The following is a 22,631-nucleotide window of genomic DNA, read 5'->3' on the forward strand; positions in this document are numbered from 1 at the left end:
CCCCGGTCCCCCTTGCTCTCCCAAGCTGCTCACTGCACGCACCTCCAGCCACAGGCTGCTGCCGCTCTGCCTCCATTTCCCTGGGCTGCTTCTCTGGCCTCTCTGGCTCTGGTTGCTCCAGCTTTCCTCCCAGCACAGATCTGCTCCCTGGACTGCTTCTCTGGCTCTGGCTGGCACAGCTCTGTTCCCCAGCTCTTCTTGGGCTCCTGCTCTCTCCTTAGCTCAGCCCACTCTGGCCCAGGTAGTTCCAGCTCACATGGAGGATGGGACCCTCTGGCCAGCTAAATCCCTCATTAGACTGCCTGCCCTGTCAGTCATGGTGATCTGGAGCTTTGCCCTCTCCCCATTGCCCTTAGAGCTGAAAGTCCTAGCCATGGAGGAGAAAGAAAGAGAGCAAAGACCACTAATTGGACTGCTAGAAAAGCAGAACCAGAACCTTCCCGTCACTGATTCCCACCTTCCAAAAATCCACAAATGGGAACAATTGCGTCTTTCATGCAAAATGACAGATGATATTACAGAATGTTTCACTACCTTTGAGAGGCTGTGTCTGATTCCTGAGATTCCTGAGGACAAGAAAATCCCCACTTTGGTTGCAAAGTTAACTGGTAAAGTTCTGAATACATTCAAGGAAATGCCCATTCAGGATGCTTTGGATGACTATAAATTCAAAGGAATGGTTTTGAAATGATTTCAGATCTCCCCTGAAACATATCGGGTGAATCTTAGGAATCTTAAGAGAAATGCTGGTGTGAGTAATAATGTTATACCAATAAAATAAAAACCAGCAGTATCTTATTAAAGGGGAAAAGGCAAAATGCCACATTTATTGTGGATACAGAAAGAATCATAGTAAGCAGTTAGTTATAGCTATAACATTCCATTCAATCTCATATTTATTCATACACACACACACAGGTTCTGCAAGGTTGTTATCATCGTTACCAGCCTTAGAGTTGCTCATGCCAAGCCAATGGCCAGGTGGCCTGGACATGAGGAGGGAGCAGGGCCTTGTCAGATGCTCATCTGATGCTCCTGAAAGTTGGTTAGCAGAATCAGACCCCAAAGTTCTCACTTTCTAGAGTCCATTTTTATAGGAATTTCTTCCTATGCCAGTCTGTGGGAATTGCTTCATTATGCTGTTGCTGAATCAATAGCAGATGTCACATTCCTGACAGCTCCGTGCTGCCAGATGTTATCTTGTTCTTTGGTTCTCCCATCCTTGAGGCTGCTGGGTGGATTCCAGTCTGCCCTCCAGGGGTCCTCTGGTTATTTCCACTTGATGCCTTCTTCAGCCGATGGACACTGGATTCTTAGGCTGGCACCTCCCTGATCATTCAGTTATTATCCACACCAAGCATCCATCCACATACATCCTCTATCTCTATTTTAAACACAATTGTTAACAAAGCGAGATGAATACAACAAAAGGGCGGGGAGTTTCTGGATGCTGTTTCTGTAGTTACAGAGTATTGCTTTGAGTCTCTCTCTGTGTGAGTAGTTGTTGTTACAAAGAATTGTTTTGAGAACAGACTCTGTCTTAGAATATACTAACACAATTAGCAGCTTGCAAGTTTCACACAGAGAGGGGGAGAAACAGTACCAAAAACCAAGAGACCTCTTCATTAGTAATACCCTGGAATTTAAACTGTGGGGAATCAAACTCATTTGTGATTTTAATTCAGAACTTCTTTAATATGATCCAACAATGGGGAGTATGTAAACAGGATGAACGATCTGATGGGAGAACGGTGAGGGGAAGGGGAATTGCCAGCTCTGAAGAAATGTTTGAACTTGTTGCTCAGCAGCATTTCTTAAGCACATGTAAAGAAGATATGAAGCAGTGTTTATGGGACAAAAGCTTGAACACTCTGGATGAGATGGTGTCTCTAGCTGATGCCTTTGAGCCAACCAAGTGTCTACTGAGCATAAACCACAGAAAGGGAAGTTTAAACCTGGTGGGAAGCAGGGTTCCTGTTTTACCCCTGGGAAAAGGGAAGGGGGGTGGGAGGCTGGGCACTCGTATGTTTGTCCGCAGAGAATTAAATACACGTGTCTGTTAACAGAGGGGGGTTGAGTCCCATCCCTTGTCACCATCAAAGTGCAAAACAGGGGCCTGTTGCTTTGCATTCCTGGTGGTGTGTCTCCATCGTGTGGTCAGTCCTTTTAAATAAACAATGCTTTTTTTTTTTTTAATAGAAACCATATTTTCCTCATCCAGACACAGGAATAGATTGATCTACAAAGGGCAGGTGATTCCCAGGCAGTTCTGGAGGGAGAAGGGAACATTTTCAGCATCACAAAATGATTGTGTTGTACCTCTCACACACACACACAGAGTGACAATAAACATAATTAACTGAGCTACCAACATACTTCACAGGAATGAAATAAACACCTTTATGTTCAAGGAGTTAGGTGCATTGAAATAATATTAAAAATATGTTCTGGGCAACACATGGAAACCTCAGTTTCTTGAACAACCCACTTGATATAGTTCATATACTCCATGATATTTAAAACTTCAAAACCAGACTCCAGCGACAGACTGCTGAATTGGAATTCATTTGCAAACTGGGTACAATTAACTTAGGCTTGAATAGAGACTGGGAGTGGCTAAGTCATTATGCAAGGTAACCTATTTCCCCTTGTTTTGTCCTTGGCCTGAGAGGAAGACTAGACTTGGCTCCCTGGGTGCTCAGAAACTGAAGGTACAGCCATGAAGACACCACACACCAGCCTTCCCTAGTTGGCAAGAACCAAACCTCCACAGAAAGACCCCCATGGTTTCCTAGGCCAGCTCCCTAAGCACTCAGCCACAACCACTTAATACAGGGGCTTTTCTACACTGTGGTTCTGTTCTCATTGAAAGGTCATTTCCAATTGTTTGCTCAGACCAGCTTACCCAGCACGCTCACTGCTTTGCAGTTCTGTAAGTGTGGCCATGGCTGAACAGCGAGAATTTCTGCCCATTTCCCTACTGGCTGGAGCATGGTTAGAGTGTGTTTGTGGTTAATGATTTTGCTGTAGATTGTTCATTCCCTGCTGTGACAATTCAGACAGTCCTTCCCCCCCTCATATCGCCAGCACATCGGTGATACCAATAGCAGGGGCAGGCTTTCTCTGGGACACTGAGATTTTTCAGGGAGTTGGTGGCTCCTGTATTTTCTCACCCTGGAGTAAACTCAGCTTTTTATTCCATCGTTCATGTTTCATGGAATAACAGCAGCAGCAGGAAGGAAGAGGAGAGGGAATATCTCACTGTCAGGGCTGAAGGTGGCCACGTCCCCTCTGTCTGACCATTGCCATTGCAGGAGAGAAGGTTTAAGTGGAATTGAATGCCCTGGCTCATACTAGAGACATGGAAAGGTTTTGCTGTTCATGGCTGTGTGCAAAGGAAATTGGGGGGAGGGATAACTCAGTGGTTTGAGCATTGGGCTGCTAAATCCAGGGTTGTGAGCTCAATCCTTGAGGGGGCCATTTAGTGATCTAGGGCAAAAATTGGGAATTGGTCCTGCTTTGAACTAGATGACCTCCTGAGGTCCCTTCCAACCCTGCAGCGGCACAATGCCCTAAGGCATGACGGGTGGAGGAATGACTGGAGTAGACTCACCTGGGATTGAAATGACATTTGTTCCTGTCAAGTAGTGAGAAATGTGACATTAATTCAGATGTGGCATTGAGGCTTCTTTAGCTCCTTGTAAAAACTTGAACTTGATTTCCCAAAAGGGAAAGTCTAGAGCTGCCTTTAATCCCTGGCTGGGGTCTCCTGGGCAGTGGAAAACATCCCTTGTTTTGCACTGCCAAGGGGATTGTGGAGAGCTCAGATGTCCCTCAGCTTGGATCAAAGAGGGATGTTGGATGGAATTTATCACAGAACCCTCCCTGCTCCCCAGAGCCCCACGGGCAGAATCTAGAGAAGGGGGAGTCATTCCTCACCTGCGCTCCCAGAAGAGCTGCTAGGACTCCTTCCTGCCAGCTACTCACCCCCTGGATTCATCCTCAGCTCCTGGGATCTTTCTGCTCCCAAAGCTCCAGAGTCCTGGGGTGGGGAGGGCGTCACTGCGCAGTCTGAAATACAAGGGAGGATTCTGGAATTAAAGGAATGGTGGGGGGCGGGGGGGAATTATGGAGAGGAAAGAAACAGAGAGAAAACGCCTCTTCTCTCACCCTTCCCCCTCCCAGCAAGAAATGTTATCAATGAGGAAACTCCCCACCAGGACCAGTCTTAGGGAAAAGGGCGCCCTGGGCAAAACTTGTATTTTGACACATTCCCATTGCCCCTGGCCCCTGTGGGCTCCCCACTTGCCCTTTTCCACTAGTTCCTTCACCCCTAACCCTGGCACCTCCTTCACCCCTAACCCCTGCCCCTTCCTGTGTCCTAACCCCTACACTGTGTCACCTTTGCCCTTAACTCCTGCACTCCCCTCCTGTGCCCCCAGCCACTGCCCCTCTCCTGCACCCCCTTCACCCCAACCCCTTCACCCCCTCCTGCACCCCCTGTGTGCATGGGGCAGCTTTCATTGCTTCCTACTCCTCCCTGGAATGCAGCTCCTCTGTGCACCCCTCTGGGGCTGCAGGGGTGGAGCGGGGCGAGGAGCAACGTCAGAGCTCCCTGCATCCAGGTCACTTTCCTCCCCTGGGCTGGTCATTTTGGCAAAGCGGACCCATCATGCTGCATAGCTAGGCAAAGTAGGCGTCTCTATGCAAACACAGTCTGTTCCTGAAGTCTTTCCCCCAGCTCCTCACTAGATGTGAAGGGGAAGCTCATTCAGACCCTGCTTATGCTTAGTATTTAAAAACCCCTCATTGTCCCTGCCTCTGCTGCCCTTAGATTTCTCCTCCTGTCCCTTTCCTAACAATTCAGATGAGGTGGCCGAGTGGTTAAGGTGATGGATGGCTAATCTATTGTGCTCTGCATGAATGGGTTCGAATCCCATTTTCATCGCATGCATTTAGTCTTCTCCTCTCCTTGACAAACAACTATCTCCCCATCTGGCATAATGACAGACCAAACCATGTTGCTTCCTGCAAACAAAAATCTCAGGAACTCAGACCTCTTGCTTTAAATGAAATATGTCTAAAGCCCAGATTTCTGAAAGAATTCTCTAGTTTTGTGTATCTTAGCTTTTATCTCAAAAGGTAACATCCCCCAAACATCCCTGGGACCTCCCCAAATTACTAAAATACCCCAAACCTCAGCAAGACCACAGCAGTGAACCACAGTTAGAGTGTCCAGGCCAAGCTGTTCTGAAGGAGGCCACTCAACATTTTCTCTCTGCTTCCCTTGGCAAGGTCTGACTGGGAAAACAAAATCCCGCAAATTGAAAATTTTCTGCTGAAAACCCTGTCTGGGGACTTTGATTTGAATGGATTATTATTAGTCTCGTCTGATCTCTGAATTATTTCAGTTCAGTCTTTGTCCTCCAGATGTGTTGCCAGGTGTTGAGTTGTGGGGGAGCGAGGCCAAGTCATGATGTCTCTTCCCCTCTTTCATAGTTTCTTCCAACTTGCTAGAAAGCTCCTTTGCTAGGAAGTGAGTCAAGCAGTGTCCATTGTCTCCGGGCTGTCTCGGAGAAGTCTGCATTGTACACGGTTCCTGGGATAGTCCTTGGGAGTGTGGATACCTTTACTGGGTCAGCAGCGAGTCTGGCTCCTCCATGTCGCACCGGAAAGGCTGATGGTGGGCATTTCCCAGCCTCATCACAAATTTCAGTAACGCACCCAGAGCAAAACTTCATCACTTCCCAGACAAGGATAGCACACACCTTCCACCCAGGTATTAGCCTTCAACTGATCACGACTTTTACAATGATACCTCACAAGACACATGTTGTACAAACCATGTCATCATTATGTGACAGTGGTGACTATGGGGCTTCCAGGGTGCTGCTTTGAGCACAGGGTGCCACACCTGGGCTGACTTTGCAATGGAGACGTACCCTTAGAGTCCATCTCTCCTGGGATAAAGATGGCAGCAGGGCTGGTCTGGGTCACCTGACTTGGGCTCATGGGGCTGTGGGGCTAAAAACTGGGGAGCAGGTATCTGTGTTCAGGCTGAAGCCTGGGTTCGGAAACCCTCACCCCTTGTGGGGCCTCAGAGGTTGGGGTCAAGCTCATAGGTCTGCACTGTCATTTTATAGTCCTGCAGCCCAAGCCCCATAAGCCTGAGTCAGCTCACCCGGGCTTTGAGACAGGTGCCCTGGGTGTTTTAATCGCAGTGTAGATATAATGTTAGGATACGGCTCCAGTGCAATGAAAACCCACAGGGAGGGGCAGAGAGGTGTAATGAGCCAGCCACATATTGACTCTATTTCCCCATGTTACGTATCCTCACACCTTCTTGTCAACTGTCTAAATGGGCCATCTTGATTATCACTACAAACGTTTTTTTCTCCTGCTGATAATTAATTAATCATCTTAATTAATTAGCCTCTTACAGTTTGTATGACAACTTCCACCTTCTCTGTATGTGTGTGTATATATATATATACCTTCTTACTATATGTTCCAATCTATGCATCCGATGAAGTGAGCTGTAGCTCACGAAAGCTTATGCTCAAATAAATATGTGAGTCTCTAAGGTGCCACAAGTACTTTTTTCATTCCTTAGGTTCTGCCACCTTATGCTGTGGCCATTTCATTTCAGTCCTGTTCCAACATTTATCGTTGTGCAAAGCAATGTTAGGCCCGTAAGTTGGGCGAGAGAAGACCAGAGGCTGTGTTCAAGCAGAAATGTAGATTAGGACCAATGTACTCTCCAGGTTCCTCCATCCCAACCTTCTGCTGATGCATCTCAACCCACAGCCATGCAGGGTTTGAAGAGTGCATTACATAAATTCCAGGACACTGGGGGATTTCAGCTTCCCTTTGTCCAGAGGAATCCCTGGGTCCCTGTTTGTCTTTTCTCTCTATCTAGGACAAGACCGGGTGCCTCAGTATAAATCCATGGTACACCCACATCCTGAATACTGCTAGCGGGTGTGGTCGCCCCATCTTAAAAAAAGATATATTGCAATTGGGAAAGGTACCGAAAGGGGGAACAAAAATGATGAGAGGTATGGAACAGCTTCCATATGAGGAGAGATCAATAAGACTGGGACTTTTTGGCTTAGAAAAGAGATGACTAAGGGGGGATATGATAGAAGTCTATAAAATCATGACTGGTGTCAAGGTACCTTCCCCACTCTGAACACTAGGGTACAGATGTGGGGACCTGCATGAAAGACCCACGAAGTTTATTCTTACCAGCTTAGGTTAAAAACTTCCCCAAGGTTACCAGGGAACTGACGGGTAGGATCCCCTGGGGGAATAACATGAGGGGGAAAGGAGTCCAGGAGAGCTGGCTGTATTTCAAAGAATCCCTATTGAGGTTACAAGGACAAACCATCCCAATGTGTCGAAAGAATAGTAAATATGGCAGGCGACCAGCTTGGCTTAACAGTGAAATCCTTGCGGATCTTAAACATAAAAAAGAAACTTACAAGATGTGGAAGATTGGACAAATGACCAGGAAGAGTATAAAAATGTTGCTCGGGCATGTAGAAATGAAATCAGGAGGGCCAAATTGCACCTGGAGCTGCAGCGAGCAAGAGATGTTAAGAGTAACAAGAAGGGTTTCTTCAGGTATGTTGGCAACAAGAAGAAAGCCAAGGAAAGTGTAGGCCCCTTACTGAATGACGGAGGCAACCTTGTGACAGAGGATGTGGAAAAAGCTAATGTACTCAATGCTTTTTTTGCCTCTGTCTTCATGAACAAGGTCAGCTCCCAGACTGCTGCGCTGGGCAACACAGCATGGGGAGGACGTGACCAGCCCTCTGTGGAGAAAGAGGTGGTTCGGGACTATTTAGAAAATCTGGATGAGCACAAGTCCATGGGGCCAAATGCACTGCATCCGAGGATGCTAAAGGAGTTGGCAGCTGTGATTGCAGAACCATTGGCCATTATCTTTGAAAACTCATGGCGATCGGGGGAAGTCCCGGATGACTGGAAAAAGGCTAATGTAGTGCCCATCTTTAAAAAAGGGAAGAAGGAGGATCCTGGGAACTACAGGCCTGTCAGCCTCACCTCAGTCCCTGGAAAAATCATGGAGCAGGTCCTCAAGGAATCAATCCTGAGGCACTTACACGAGAGGAAAGTGATCAGGAACAGTCAGCATGGATTCACCAAGGGAAGGTCATGCCTGACTAATCTAATCGCCTTCTATGATGAGATTACTGGTTCTGTGGATGAAGGGAAAGCAGTGGATGTATTGTTTCTTGACTTTAGCAAAGCTTTTGACACGGTCTCCCACAGTATTCTTGTCAGCAAGTTAAAGAAGTATGGGCTGGATGAATGCACTATAAGGTGGGTAGAAAGTTTGCTAGATTGTCGGGCTCAACGGGTAGTGATCAATGGCTCCATGTCTAGATGGCAGCCGGTATCAAGTGGAGTGCCCCAAGGGTTGGTCCTGGGGCCGGTTTTGTTCAATATCTTCATAAATGATCTGGAGGATGGTGTGGATTGCACTCTCAGCAAATTTGCGGATGATACTAAACTAGGAGGAGTGGTAGATACTGTGGCAGGTAGGGTTAGGATACAGAGGGACCTAGACAAATTGGAGGATTGGGCCAAAAGAAATCTGATGAGGTTCAACAAGGATTAGGGGACTGGAACACATGAGTTATGAGGAGAGGCTGAGGGAGCTGGGATTGTTTAGCCTGCAGAAGAGAAGAATGAGGGGGGATTTGATAGCTGCTTTCAACTACCTGAAAGGGGGTTCCAAAGAGGATGGCTCTAGACTGTTCTCAATGGTAGCAGATGACAGAACGAGGAGTAATGGTCTCAAGTTGCAGTGGGGGAGGTTTAGATTGGATATTAGGAAAAACGTTTTCACTAAGAGGGTGGTGAAACACTGGAATGCGTTACCTAGGGAGGTGGTAGAATCTCCTTCCTTAGAGGTTTTTAAGGTCAGGCTTGAAAAAGCCCTGGCTGGGATGATTTAACTGGGAATTGGTCCTGCTTTGAGCAGGGGGTTGGACTAGATGACCTTCTGGGGTCCCTTCCAACCCTGATATTCTATGATTCTATGATTCTAAGGATAAGTGCAGGGTCCTGCACTTAGGACGGAAGAATCCAATGCACCGCTACAGACTAGGGACCGAATGGCTCGGTAGCAGTTCTGCGGAAAAGGACCTAGGGGTGACAGTGGACGAGAAGCTGGATATGAGTCAACAGTGTGCCCTTGTTGCCAAGAAGGCCAATGGCATTTTGGGATGTATAAGTAGGGGCATAGCGAGCAGTTCGAGGGACGTGATCGTTCCCCTCTATTCGACATTGGTGAGGCCTCCTCTGGAGTACTGTGTCCAGTTTTGGGCCCCACACTACAAGAAGGATGTGGAAAAATTGGAGAGAGTCCAGTGAAGGGCAACAAAAATGATTAGGGGTCTGGAACACATGACTTATGAGTTGAGGCTGAGGGAACTGGGATTGTTTAGTCTGCAGAAGAGAAGAATGAGAGGGGATTTGATAGCTGCTTTCAACTACCTGAGAGGTGGTTCCAAAGAGGATGGTTCTAGACTATTCTCAGTGGTAGAAGATGACAGGACAAGGAGCAATGGTCTCAAGTTGCAGTGAGGGAGGTTTAGGTTGGATATTAGGAAAAACTTTTTCACTAGAAGGGTGGTGAAACACTGGAGTGCGTTACCTAGGGAGGTGGTGGAATCTCCTTCCTTAGAAGTTTTTAAGGTCAGTCTTGACAAAGCCCTGACTGGGATGATTTAATTGGGGTTTGGTCCTGCTTTGAGCAGGGGGTTGGTCTGGATGACCTCCTGAGGTCCCTTCCAACCCTGATATTCTATGATTCGATGAGCCTAAGGTACAAACTTTGCCTTGTCATTGAACGGTATGCTGCCACCACCAAGCATTTTAAACAAAAAGCAGGGAAAAGAGACCACTTGGAGACGTCTTCCCCCCAAAATATTCCCCCAAGCCCCACACCCCCCCTTTCCTGGGGAGGCTTGAGAATCGTATCCTAACCAATTGGTTAGAAAATCACCGAAGACCCAAACCCCTGGATCTTGGAAGAATGGAAAAATCAATCAGGTTCTCAAAAGAAGAATTTTACTTAAAGAAAAGGGAAAAGAATCACCTCTGAAAAATCAGGATGGAAAATACTTTACAGAATATTCAGATTCAAAACACAGAGGATCCCTCTCTGGGCAAAACCTTAAAGATACAGAAAACAGAATAAACCTCCCTCTTAACACAGGGAAAATTCACATAAAACAAAAGATAAACGAATCCACCTTGCCTGGCTTACCTATACCGGTTGCAATATTGGAGACTTGGATTAGGATGGGTTGGAGAAGATGGATTTCTGTCTGGCCTCTCCCAGTCCCAAGAGAGAACAAACATGTAAACAAAGAGCACAAACAAAAGCCTTCCCCACCCCCCAACCCCAAGATTTGAAAGTATCTTGTCCCCTTATTGGTCCTTTGGGTCAGGTACCAGCCAGGTTAGCTGAGCTTCTTAACCCTTTACAGGTAACAGGATGCTGCCTCTGGCCAGGAGGGATTTTATTGCACTGTATACAGAAAGGTGGTTACCCTTCCCTTTATATTTATGACAAGTGGTGTGGAGAAAATAGATAAGAAAGTGTTATTTACTCCTCATGACACAAGAACTAGGGGTCACCCAATGAAATGAATAGACAGCAGGTTTAAAACAAATGAAAGGAAGTATTTCTTCATACAACAGGCAGTCAACCTGTGAATTTCATTGCCAGAGGATGTTGTGAAGGCCAAGACTATAACAGGTTTTAAAAAGAACTAGATAAATTCATGGAGGACAGGTCCATCAATGGCTATTAGCCAGGATGGGCAGGGATGGTGTCTATAGCCTCTGTTTGCCAAAAGCTGGGAATGGGTGAAAGGGGATAATCACTTGATGATGACCTGTTCTGTTTATTCCTTCTAGGGCACCTAGCATTGGCCACTGTGGAAGACAGGCTACTGGGCTTAATGAACCTTTGGTCTGACCCAGTGTGGCTGTTCTTATGTTGTGTTCTTATGAACTGGGATGTATGAGCACCCATGGCCCTCCCTGGAGCTGCCCTTCTCCTTCCCTTTCTATGCTCTCATGTTTCATTGACTCCAGACTTTTTTGTATTTATCATCAGCATCATCACAAACAAGCTGCCCTGACCTCCTGTCCCCCCAAAGAAACAGTGTCCCCTGTCTTGTGTAAATCCCTGACCCCTCTCCTCTCCTCTCTCTGCACTGACTGCCCCTCTGTGTCCTTGCCTTCAGTCTGTGCTGATGGGACCCTTCCCTCCAGTCCTGGGGGATTCTCCCTTCTCCTTCTTCCTCAAGTAGCCCAGGGGACGGGAATCTTAAAAGCATCCGGGTGAATTGGGATCAAAAAGCCCCACACACCTTCCATGTGATTGGCACTTGCCCCTCACTACTCAGGATTGAAACTTGTGCAGGGAGACTGCTGGGCCACATCCCTGCTGGGCATTAGCAAAGCAGCAGGGCAAAAAGGGAATCTAGAGATGCTGGAGATTGAATCCAGGGCCTTATATATGCAAAACACATGCAAAACCACTGAGCTACAAACCCAGACAGCCTATAGCTGCTAGGTGTTACACTCAGAGCTGTCCTGTTCCCGGTGTATCCAGTGCCCTATAAGTTTCATGGGAAGCCCATTCCCCTCTCTCAGGGCCAATCATGTTCTCCTGGAGGTTGCTGGTTCATAGGGGTCACTTCACAGCAGGGCCAGATTTTATGTGCGGGGCAGAGAGAGTGTGTGCCCTGGACTCAGGGTGCAGAGATACACTCAGCCCTCTCCCCTGCATTGGGTGGGGAGTGCTGCAATCCCCTGCTGGAAGGTCATGGTGGTGTGGGGTGCTGTGAGCAGCTCAACACCTGACCCTGGTGGCAGAAGTGGTGTGGGGAGCTCCAGGTGTTTCTAGGATCTGCTATTTCCACCTGTCTGTAAATTCCACCTTTCCCCAGCACATTCACTGCAGTGTACTTGGGTCACTGTTTCCATGGCTCTACAGCAAAGAATCACTCCCAGTTTCCCTTCTATCTGCAGCATGATTAGCCTGTGTCGGTGGTTAACAAGGTGCATCTAGTTGTAGATGGTTATTCATTCCCCACCTTGACAATTCACACAGTCCCTTTCCTATGCAAATCCCCAGCACCCCAGTGATCCCGGAAGCAGGGGTTGGGTTTGCCCTGAGATTTTCAGGGTTCTTTTTCCTCTCCACCTGGAGTGAACTCAGCCTGTTCCCCATCCCAGATATTCCATGAAATAACTGTAGCAGCATAAAGAAAGAGGGGAGGGAACATCTCACGGCCAGGGCTGGAGGTGCCCAGGGCCCCCTGCTTGTCCACTGTTTCCATCGCAGAAGAGGAAGGTTCCACGGAATTTGACACCCTGCTCTGCACAAGGGACAGAGAAAGATCTTGCTGTTCCTGCGTCTGTGCAAAGAAAATTGTGCTTCTGTATGAAAGAGAGGTGGGAAATGGCCCCACGGTGGGACAATATCCTCAGGATTAAGAGCAAAGGACTCAGGCTGAGAACTGATTTCTCTCCACTCATCTGGGATTTAAAAAATTATCTTCTATGGAGACACTGTGAATCTGTGACATTGATCCAGACTCAGGGCATTCGGGCTGCTTTAACTCATGGTAAAAACATGAGCTTGATTCCAAGAAGGGAGAGAGGAGAAGCCTGAAGCTGACTTTAGTCCCAGACTGGGGTCTCCTGGGTGAGTGGAAACTTCCTTTGCTGCTCCCAGGGACAGCGGCTACTGGCGACATCCCAGGGCTGGGATGAAAGGGGAATGTTTTATGGACTTTATGAGTACAGGGCCCCACTAACTCTGAATCCTCTGCTGTAGAGGGAACTTAGAAAGTCACACCTTCTTTCCCCCCACCCCCCTTCATAAGAAAGAGCTGGCAACTCAGGTGCTGTAATGATGCTGGTACTGGCGGGACCCAACTGAGAGTGCCAATTCAGGACAGGTTTCAGAGTAGCAGCCGTGTTAGTCTGTATTTGCAAAAAGAAAAGGAGGACTTGTGGCACCTTAGAGACTAACCAATTTATTTGAGCATGAGCTTTCGTGAGCTACAGCTCACTTCATCGGATTCATACTGTGGAAAGTACAAAAGACGTTTTTATACACACAAACCATGAAAAAATGGGTGATTATCACTACAAAAGGTTTTCTCTCCCCCCACCCCACTCTGCTGCTGGTAATAGCTTATCTAAAGTGATGACTCTCGTTACAATGTGTATGATAATCAAGGTGGGCCATTTCCAGCACAAATCCAGGGTTTAACAAGAAGGTCTGAGGAAGGGTGGGCGGGGGTAGGAAAAAACAAAGGGAAATAGGTTACCTTGCATAATGACTTAGCCACTCCCAGTCTCTATTCAAGCCTAAGTTAACTGTATCCAATTTGCAAATGAATTCCAATTCAGCAGTCTCTCGCTGGAGTCTGGATTTGAAGTGTTCTCCGACTGGTTTATGAATGTTATAATTCTTGACATTCAATCTCTCTGGTAACGCGATTACAGACATGAAAGTTGCGATATTACAACAGAAAAACTTCAAATCCAGACTCCAGCGAGAGACTGTTGAATTGGAATTCATTTGCAAACTGGATACAATTAACTAAGGCTTGAATAGAGACTGGGAGTGGCTAAGTCATTATGCAAGGTAACCTATTTCCCCTTGTTTTTTCCTACCCCCCCCCCCCGCCACCTGTTCCTCAGATGTTCTTGTTAAACCCTGGATTTGTGCTGGAAATGGCCCACCTTGATTATCATACACATTGTAACGAGAGTCATCACTTTAGATAAGCTATTACCAACAGGAGAGTGGGTTTGTGTGTGTGTTGGGGGCGGGGGGAGAAAACCTGGATTTGTGCTAGAAATGGCCCACCTTGATTATCATACACATTGTAAGGTGAGTGATCACTTTACATAAGCTATTACCAGCAGGAGAGTGGGGTGGGGGGAGAGAAAACCTTTTGTAGTGATAATCACCCATTTTTTCATGGTTTGTGTGTATAAAAACGTCTTCTGTACTTTCCACAGTATGCATCCAATGAAGTAAGCTGTAGCTCACGAAAGCTTATGCTCAGATAAATTGGTTAGTCTCTAAGGTGCCACAAGTCCTCCTTTTCTTAATTCAGGACAAATTCATAGAATCATAGAATATCAGGGTTGGAAGGGACCTCAGGAGGTCATCTAGTCCAACCCCCTGCTCAAAGCAGGACCAATCCCCAATTAAATCATTCCAGCCAGGGCTTTGTCAAGCCTGACCTTAAAACTTCTAAGGAAGGAGATTCTACCACCTCCCTAGGTAACGCATTCCAGTGCTTCACCACCCTCCTAGTGAAAAAGTTTTTCCTAATATCCAACCTAAATCTCCCCCACTGCAACTTGAGACCATTGCTCCTTGTTCTGTCATCTGCTACCACTGAGAACAGTCTAGAGCCATCCTCTTTGGAACCACCTCTCAGGTAGTTGAAAGCAGCTATCAAATCCCCTCTCATTCTTCTCTTCTGCAGACTAAACAATCCCAGTTCCCTCAGCCTCAACTCATAACTCATGTGTTCCAGACCCCTAATCATTTTTGTTGCCCTTCGCTGGACTCTCTCCAATTTTTCCACATCCTTCTTGTAGTGTGGAGCCCAAAACTGGACACAGTACTCCAGAGGAGGCCTCACCAATGTCGAATAGAGGGGAACGATCACGTCCCTCGATCTGCTGGCTATGCCCCTACTTATACATCCCAAAATGCCATTGGCCTTCTTGGCAACAAGGGCACACTGTTGACTCATATCCAGCTTCTCGTCCACTGTCACCCCTAGGTCCTTTTCCGCAGAACTGCTACCGAGCCATTCGGTCCCTAGTCTGTAGCGGTGCATTGGATTCTTCCGTCCTAAGTGCAGGACCCTGCACTTATCCTTGTTGAACCTCATCAGATTTCTTTTGGCCCAATCCTCCAATTTGTCTAGGTCCCTCTGTACCCTAACCCTACCTGCCACCATATCTACCACTCCTCCTAGTTTAGTATCATCCGCAAATTTGCTGAGAGTGCAATCCACACCATCCTCCGGATCATTTATGAAGATATTGAACAAAACCGGCCCCAGGACCAACCCTTGGGGCACTCCACTTGATACTGGCTGCCAACTAGACATGGAGCCATTGACTACTACCCGTTGAGCCCGACAATCTAGCCAACTTTCTACCCACCTTAAAGTGCATTCATCCAGTCCATACTTCTTTAACTTGCTGACAAGAATACTGTGGGAGACCGTGTCAAAAGCTTTGCTAAAGTCAAGAAACAATACATCCACTGCTTTCCCTTCATCCACAGAACCAGTAATCTCATCATAGAAGGCGATTAGATTAGTCAGGCATGACTTTCCCTTGGTGAATCCATGCTGACTGCTCCTGATCACTTTCCTCTCGTGTAAGTGCCTCAGGATTGATTCCTTGAGGACCTGATCCATGATTTTTCCAGGGACTGAGGTGAGGCTGACTGGCCTGTAATTCCCAGGATCCTCCTCCTTCCCATTTGTAAAGATGGGAACTACATTAGGCTTTTTCCAGTCGTCTGGGACTTCCTCCGATCTCCATGAGTTTTCAAAGATAATGGCCAATGGCTCTGCAATCACAGCTGTCAACTCCTTTAGCACTCTCGGATGTAACGCATCCGGCCCCATGGACTTGTGCACGTCCAGCTTTTCTAAATAGTCCCGAACCACTTCTTTCTCCTCAGGGGGCTGGCCACCTACTTCCCATGCTGTGTTGCCCAGCGCAGCAGTCTGGGAGCTGACCTTGTTTGTGAAGACAGAGGCAAAAAAAGCATTGAGTACATTAGCTTTTTCTATATCCTCTGTCACTAGGTTGCCTCCCTCATTCAGTAAGGGGCGTACACTTTCCTTAGCTTTCTTCTTGTTGCCAACATACCTGAAGAAACCCTTCTTGTTACTCTTAACATCTCTTGCTCGCTGCAGCTCCAGGTGTGATTTGGTCCTCCTGATTTCATTCCTACATGCCTGAGCAATATTTTTATACTCTTCTCTGGTCATTTGTCCAATCTTCCACTTCTTGTAAGCTTCTTTTTTATGTTTAAGATCCGCAAGGATTTCACTGTTAAGCCAAGCTGGTCGCCTGCCATATTTACTATTCTTTCGACACATCGGGATGGTTTGTCCCTGTAACCTCAATAGGGATTCTTTGAAATACAGCCAGCTTGAAATTGCTTCAAGCAGGGCAGTTACAGCCCAAGGCTGGGGTCTCTGTGCACACCAAGGCAAGCCAAACCAGTCAAACGGAGAGGACTTTGGTTTTACCCCACTGGCTAACCACAAGTCACACAAGCAATTCCCTTAGACACTCCAGTTTCCCAGTATCTCCACCAATGCCACTTGTTATGGGGATGAATGGTTATGAAAACCAATACCCCAGTAAAAGAAAAAAGATTCTCTCGATCCTAAAGGGCCAGGCCCCAGACCCAGGTAAATATACAAATGAGATCTTACTCACAAATCACGCTGTTGCCAATCCATCAGAATCTAAAATCTAAAGGGTTATTCATAAAAGGAAAAAGATAGAGATGAGAGCTAGAATTGGTTAAATGGAATCAATGACATACAGTCATGGCAAAGTTCTTGGGTCAGGCTTGTAGCAGTGATAGAATAAACGGCAGGTTCAAATCAAGTCTCTGGAGAACATCCCCAGCTGGGATGGGTCTTTCGGTCCTTGGTTCAAAGCTTCAGTGCAGCGAAGTTCCTCCAGAGGTAAGAAGCAGGATTGAAGACAAGATGGAGGAGCTGCAGCAGCTTTTTACAGTCTCTTGCCGTGTGCTCTTTCTTTCTTTGTCCCAAAGACAAGCTGCCCATCTCACGGCCTGGAAACTCGTCAGGGTTCTGTCCATGGCCGGGTCCTTGCACACCTTGCTGAGATGCAAGGCGTGTCTGCCTTCTCTCAATGGGTCAATTGTATCGCTGATGGTCCTTCATGGGCCATCAAGCAGGCTAGGCAGAGCTGACACCAGCTTGTCTGGGGTGTCACCCAGAAGCATAGCACGAGTTTGAACTACAGACCGTATAGAGCCAACAACATTTTTAAATACAAAAATGATATGTGCATAGAGACAGAATAATCATACCCAGCAAACCATCACCTTGTCTTAGACACCTTATCTGATCCCCTTTATACAAGATTTGGTGCCACTACAGGACCTTGGTTGCAAGAATGCTCCATACGGTCCCAGTTCAAGTCAATAATGTCACAGGTGCAGAATACCACTTTTTCATTTGGCTGAGGAGCTGGAAACCAGGCATGGGCAACTGGTGTCTCCTGAAAGGGGGAGGCACAATTTCAAGGTTCAGCCCCACCCCCTTACGATCAACATCCCCTCCCAGGTGTGAACAATGCAGGGAGGGGAAGCAGCAAAGGCAGCCCCCCTCTACTTCCCCCTCCAGCAGCTGCTGTGCAGGGAGGGAGCCTGGCCGCACCGCATGATGTAGCAGGGATGCTAACCCAGGGGGGGCTCATGACCCCACATAGCGCCCTCTGCAAGTGTTGCCGCTGAAATTAGGGGAACTCGTGAGTTCAAGGCACAGCTGCACAGCCAGAAAAAAGCCCAGCACTACACGCCCAGGGTGAAGGGGTGTGCTAAAGCCTGGCATCGAGCCAGAAACCTTCAGATCATCCATCTCATGCACTCCCAACTGAGCTACTTTGGCAATGACTGAGCCAACCAGGAAGCCTTAATACACGTGCTGCAGCTCATGCTAGGAAGATGTAAATCTGGATGTCACAACACAGGAGACAAGCAGTGAACTTGGTCCGGAGGGGCAGGCTGGGGTTTCCTATATCCCATTCACTCAAGCCAGCACCTGCCACCTCGCAAGCTGTCATGGGCGCCCCCAGCTTGGCCAGAAAGAAGCAGTGGTTCTCACTGGAAGAAGTCTGCCCACAGCTCGCAGGCAACTCCCAAGCCCACCACAGCACACCATCATATCCTGAAAGGAGCCCACTCGGACTCATCTTTGCTTGTCTTCCTTTCACCCAGAACCCTGCTTCTTCTCCTGGGCTGCAAGTAGCCATCCCTGGGAAGCCAAGAGGCAGGAACAGGATTCTACCTTCCAGCAGCCAACCGCACCTCCCAGGCTTTGGTAGAACGAATGGCGGCGCTCTACTAACCCCACTTAGCCGCACTGAGGTGCGTAGTTTCTGTCCTGCCTTCCTCAGCATGACTCTTTTGCCCCATTCGTGCCTCCCTTCCGCCTTTGGCAAGTCATGCGAAGAAGGCCAGCAGGAAGAGCCGGCCTCCGTAGGCCAACCTCCAAGGGCAGAGGAGGCCAAGCCACAAGGCTCCAAAAGGTGACTGGCCTAGATCCTCCAGCTTTCCCTGGCTGACGCCAAGACACTTTCTCAGCTCATTTCACCACCCTCTGTCCTGCAGGGGTTGGGGTTATCCCAGGGACAGGCCAGTGGCAGAATGTGGAGTGCCTTGCTGGACAGCAAGGGGATCTGGGAAAAGTAAACCATTATGTTTCTGCCCAGTTTTGAACCGGGGCCCTTTTGTGTGTTAGGCAAATGTGATAACCACTACTCTACAGAAACTCCATCACCATGCCCCTCAAATTCCATCCACTTTGGTGGCACTTGTCCTGACACACACCGATAGGTGAACCAGGAGAAAGTGGTGTCAGCCCTTCGATGGGTCAGCTGGTAGAGCAAAGGACTGGAGCCGGCTCTCAGGAAGTCATCCTTACGTCACCCTCGTGACTCCAGCTTGAAGGAGAGCTTCTTTTTCTTCCCCTTGCTGAGAAAGGGTAAGAGAAGAAAGCAAGCTCAGGTGGGCCAACTGGGTGCACAAGCCTACACTGTCTTTTCCTGCTGAGGAATCCCGAAATGAGGGACTCGTGGCGGGTAAAGGCACCACTCAGCTTTCAGAAAACAGCCCACCTGTGCACAAAAAGAGACCAAACAGCATGGCAAAGCCTGGGATTGAACCAGGAACCTCTAGATCTCCAGTCTAACACACACCTGACTGCATTACTTTAGCAGCTGCTAGGCTTCTGTTTGGCCTGCTGTTTTTCTGTCTGGGATGTTTTTGTCAGCCATGGCACACAAAAAGGACATCATTGAGAGCAGCCCATGAGGGCAAGATGAGCTACAGAGACCTTTGCTTTGTTTCCACATTTTTCCGGTGCCTCCTTTCAACACTTGTCAGCAAAAAGACCTGTTCCTTTTGCAAGCATGTGTATGGCTAGTCAAAGGCAGGTTTCTCTGTTAGCAAAAAAGATTGACCAAAAGGTGACAAGAGGAGGCACGTTCAGCAAGGCAGCACTGGATGCTGGATCCTGAATTTTCTCTTTATGCAGTAGGTTTATTGGCAAGCTCTGCCATGGTGCCACTCTCTGGGACTTCTCCCGTAACTGCTCCATTTTTCATCAACAATAAAATGGAAGGTGAAAGGACAGTAATTCTCCATTTCCTGCAAGCCCTGCAGAGAACCTTCTAGAAGGGTCTTTGTGCATAGACATCCCCAGTGAATTGCATGGGTGCGGGACACAGGCTCGCATGTCACAGCAATTGCAGTCGAAGCAACCTCCTTCCCAACACCAATAGCCATTTCATCAACTCCAGGCTGGTGATTTGATTCTCTCCAACGCTCCTCTGCAAAGAAGCCTTTTCCTTAGCTAGCAATTGCTTGGATTGCCAAGGGAGGTCTCTTCTGTTTCCTAGGAAGACAGAGAAAAACAGTACAACAAGGCACCACTGGGAGTTGAACCCAGGATCGCCTGTTTACGAGACAGGTGCTTTAACCTACTAAGCCATGGTGCCGTCCTCAATTACCTGTTTGCATCTGTTCCACTTGATGGTCCAAGACAACACCGTCAAATGCCAAAGCACAGACTTTCCCCATTTCCCTCAAGACTTGCAGACCTTGAGCGGGCTGGCTCTCTGTGCACGGAAAGCCACAGCTGAGTTGACAGAGGGCTTCTAACATGCGCTTCTCCCACAAGCTGCTGTGATCATATAAAGAAAAGGAGGACTCGTGGCACCTTAGAGACTAACACATTTATTTGAGCATAAGCTTTCCTGAGCTGCAGCTCACTTCATCCGAGTGAGCTGCAGCTCACGAAAGCTCATGCTCAAATAAATGTGTTAGTCTCTAAGGTGCCACGAGTCCTCCTTTTCTTTTAGCAACTTCAGTGCAACTCTGAGTCACGGTAACCTTTCCATCAGCTCCAGACTTATCATTTGCCACTTTCCAAGACTTAGCTGCAAGGAAGGCTCTCTCTGTCTTGAACAAGCATTTACAAGGATTGCGCTGTGAGGTCTTTTCTTTTTATGAGAAGAGATACTGTAACTCATCTTGCATGCATGGCGGTTGAATCTACAAGGCAGAGTACTAAACACAATATTACCACGTCTGGTCACAGGAGGGTCTCCATGTGACGGGTCCTCAGGGCACAATCCGGAACTGTGGGGCTGCTCAGCCCTCTTAACTCTCCAGCCCGGGCTGCCTCTTACAATGCTGTGCTAGTGACAAGCAACAAAACCCCTCCAGGTGCTGTGGTCACTTGGCCAACAACATGCCGTGACACACTATGGTCCATGTTAGAGGGCTTTCCCTCTTCCCTGGTTCTTGTCAGGCAAGCAGCAAAAGGCCAGAAGTCCAAAGCTCAGCCAATGCAATGTTTATTGGGGATAGTTTCCAAGCAAGCATATTTCTAAGCCCTTCACACCAGTCGGGCTTATCTCTATACGCCGATAGAGTCTGTTCCCCAGTGTTCCCTTTCCAGCTCTCATTCCACAGAGTTTTTGCCCCATGACCCCCTTCCCAGCTCTGATGCTGCAGAACCTTGCCTGTGTCCCTGTTCCCTATTCCCGTTCCCCCCTCAGCAAGCATGATTCCCATTTCCCTTCCCCCTCCTGTTTGACCCCAGTTTATATAATATTATTCTCAGCTATACCTTAACCAATCATTTTACTGAAATTTAACTAACCAATTCTAACATATTGAAACATAATTCTGTAACCAATTGTATCCCACCACCTTAATTAACTTACACCTCCCAAAATTAATTATACAGCAGACAGAAACAATTAGAGAACCAGACAGATTAACAATAGAAAAGTGGGGGCCATAAAGATAAAACAAGACAGAAATGAGGGTTTCACATCCACAACCACTGATAAGTGATTTCTTGCTAGACAGGATACTATCAAAGTAAATTTTCTTTAACCATCTTAAGATCCCTTTCTTTATCTAGTGGTGATGGGAACTATCAGGACAGGATCGTCTTCCTAACAGCCCAATACCACCTTATTTCAATGAGACTGGTTTGGAATGTGAGGAGGTGACCGGTCGCTTCCTGGCTTATGGCTGCCCCTTGCTGCTTAGCCAAAGGCCTGAGCCTAAGAACAAGGCCTCAGTCTATACCTAGTGAGAGAAGGCCTGTACACAGGCAGACTGTGATTTTGATTCTTTGTTTTTATACCCCTGTAACTAGCTAAGTGATAAAAATACACCTCAGTTCTTAAAGTATAGGGAAATTAGTTTGTCTCTGTTCATATTTCACCTTCCGTTGTTACATAGAGGGATCTTCACGACACTTTCCGAGGTTAATAACTATCTCCTAAATTTTGTTTACTCAAATTTAAAAATTGGTGTCACCTGATTTTTGCATCTTCCTGTGGAAAAACAAGGGACGTGTGTGGCTTTCTACAGGGTGTCATGATGTTAAAGTTGAGGAATTCAATCTCTGAAAGGTGGCTAGATCATCGGGCTCAACGGGTAGTGATCAATGGCTCCATGTCTAGTTGGCAGCTGGTATCAAGCGGAGTGCTCAAAAAGGTCGGTCCTGGGGCTGGTTTTGTTCAATATCTTCATTAATGATCTGGAGGATGGTGTGGTTTGCACCCTCAGCAAATTTGCAGATGACACTAAACTGGGAGGACAGGTAGATACGCTGGACGGTAGGGATAGAATACAGAGGGCCCTAGACAAATTAGAGGATTGGGCCAAAAGAAATCTGAGAAGGTTCAACAAGGACAAGTGCAGAGTCCTGCACTTAGGACGGAAGAATCCAATGCACCGCTACAGACTAGGGACCAAATGGCTCGGCAGCAGTTCTGCAGAAAAGGACCTAGCGGTTACAGTAGACAAGAAGCTGGATATGAGTCAACAGTGTGCCCTTGTTGCCAAGAAGGCCAATGGCATTTTGGGCTGTATATGTAGGGGCATTGCCAGCAGATGGAGGGACATGATCGTTCCCCTCTATTCGACATTGCTGAGGCCTCCTCTGGAGTACTGTGTCCAGTTTTGGGCCCCACACTACAAGAAGGATGTGGAAAAATTGGAAAACATCCAACAGAGGGCAACAAAATGATTAGGGGACTGGAACACATGACTTAGGAGGAGAGGCTGAGGGAACTGGGATTGTTTAGTCTGCAGAAGAGAAGAATGAGGGGGAATTTGATAGCTGCTTTCAACTACCTGAAAGGGGGTTCCAAAGAGGATGGCTCTAGACTGTTCTCAGTGGTAGCAGATGACAGAACGAGGAGCAATGGTCTCAAGTTGTACTGGGGGAGGAAAT

General features: G+C 47.5%; 1 non-coding gene across 1 annotated transcript; it reads right to left on the reverse strand.

Annotated features, from left to right (window-relative positions):
• Window positions 1–19,795: 19,795 nt before the first annotated feature.
• TRNAT-CGU (transfer RNA threonine (anticodon CGU)) lies at window positions 19,796–19,869 on the reverse strand. Its single transcript has one exon. It is a non-coding gene; the product is annotated as a tRNA-Thr (tRNA).
• Window positions 19,870–22,631: the final 2,762 nt, after the last annotated feature.

The sequence above is a fragment of the Lepidochelys kempii genome, chromosome 28, assembly GCF_965140265.1.
Source record: "Lepidochelys kempii isolate rLepKem1 chromosome 28, rLepKem1.hap2, whole genome shotgun sequence".
Lineage (NCBI taxonomy): Eukaryota > Metazoa > Chordata > Testudines > Cheloniidae > Lepidochelys > Lepidochelys kempii.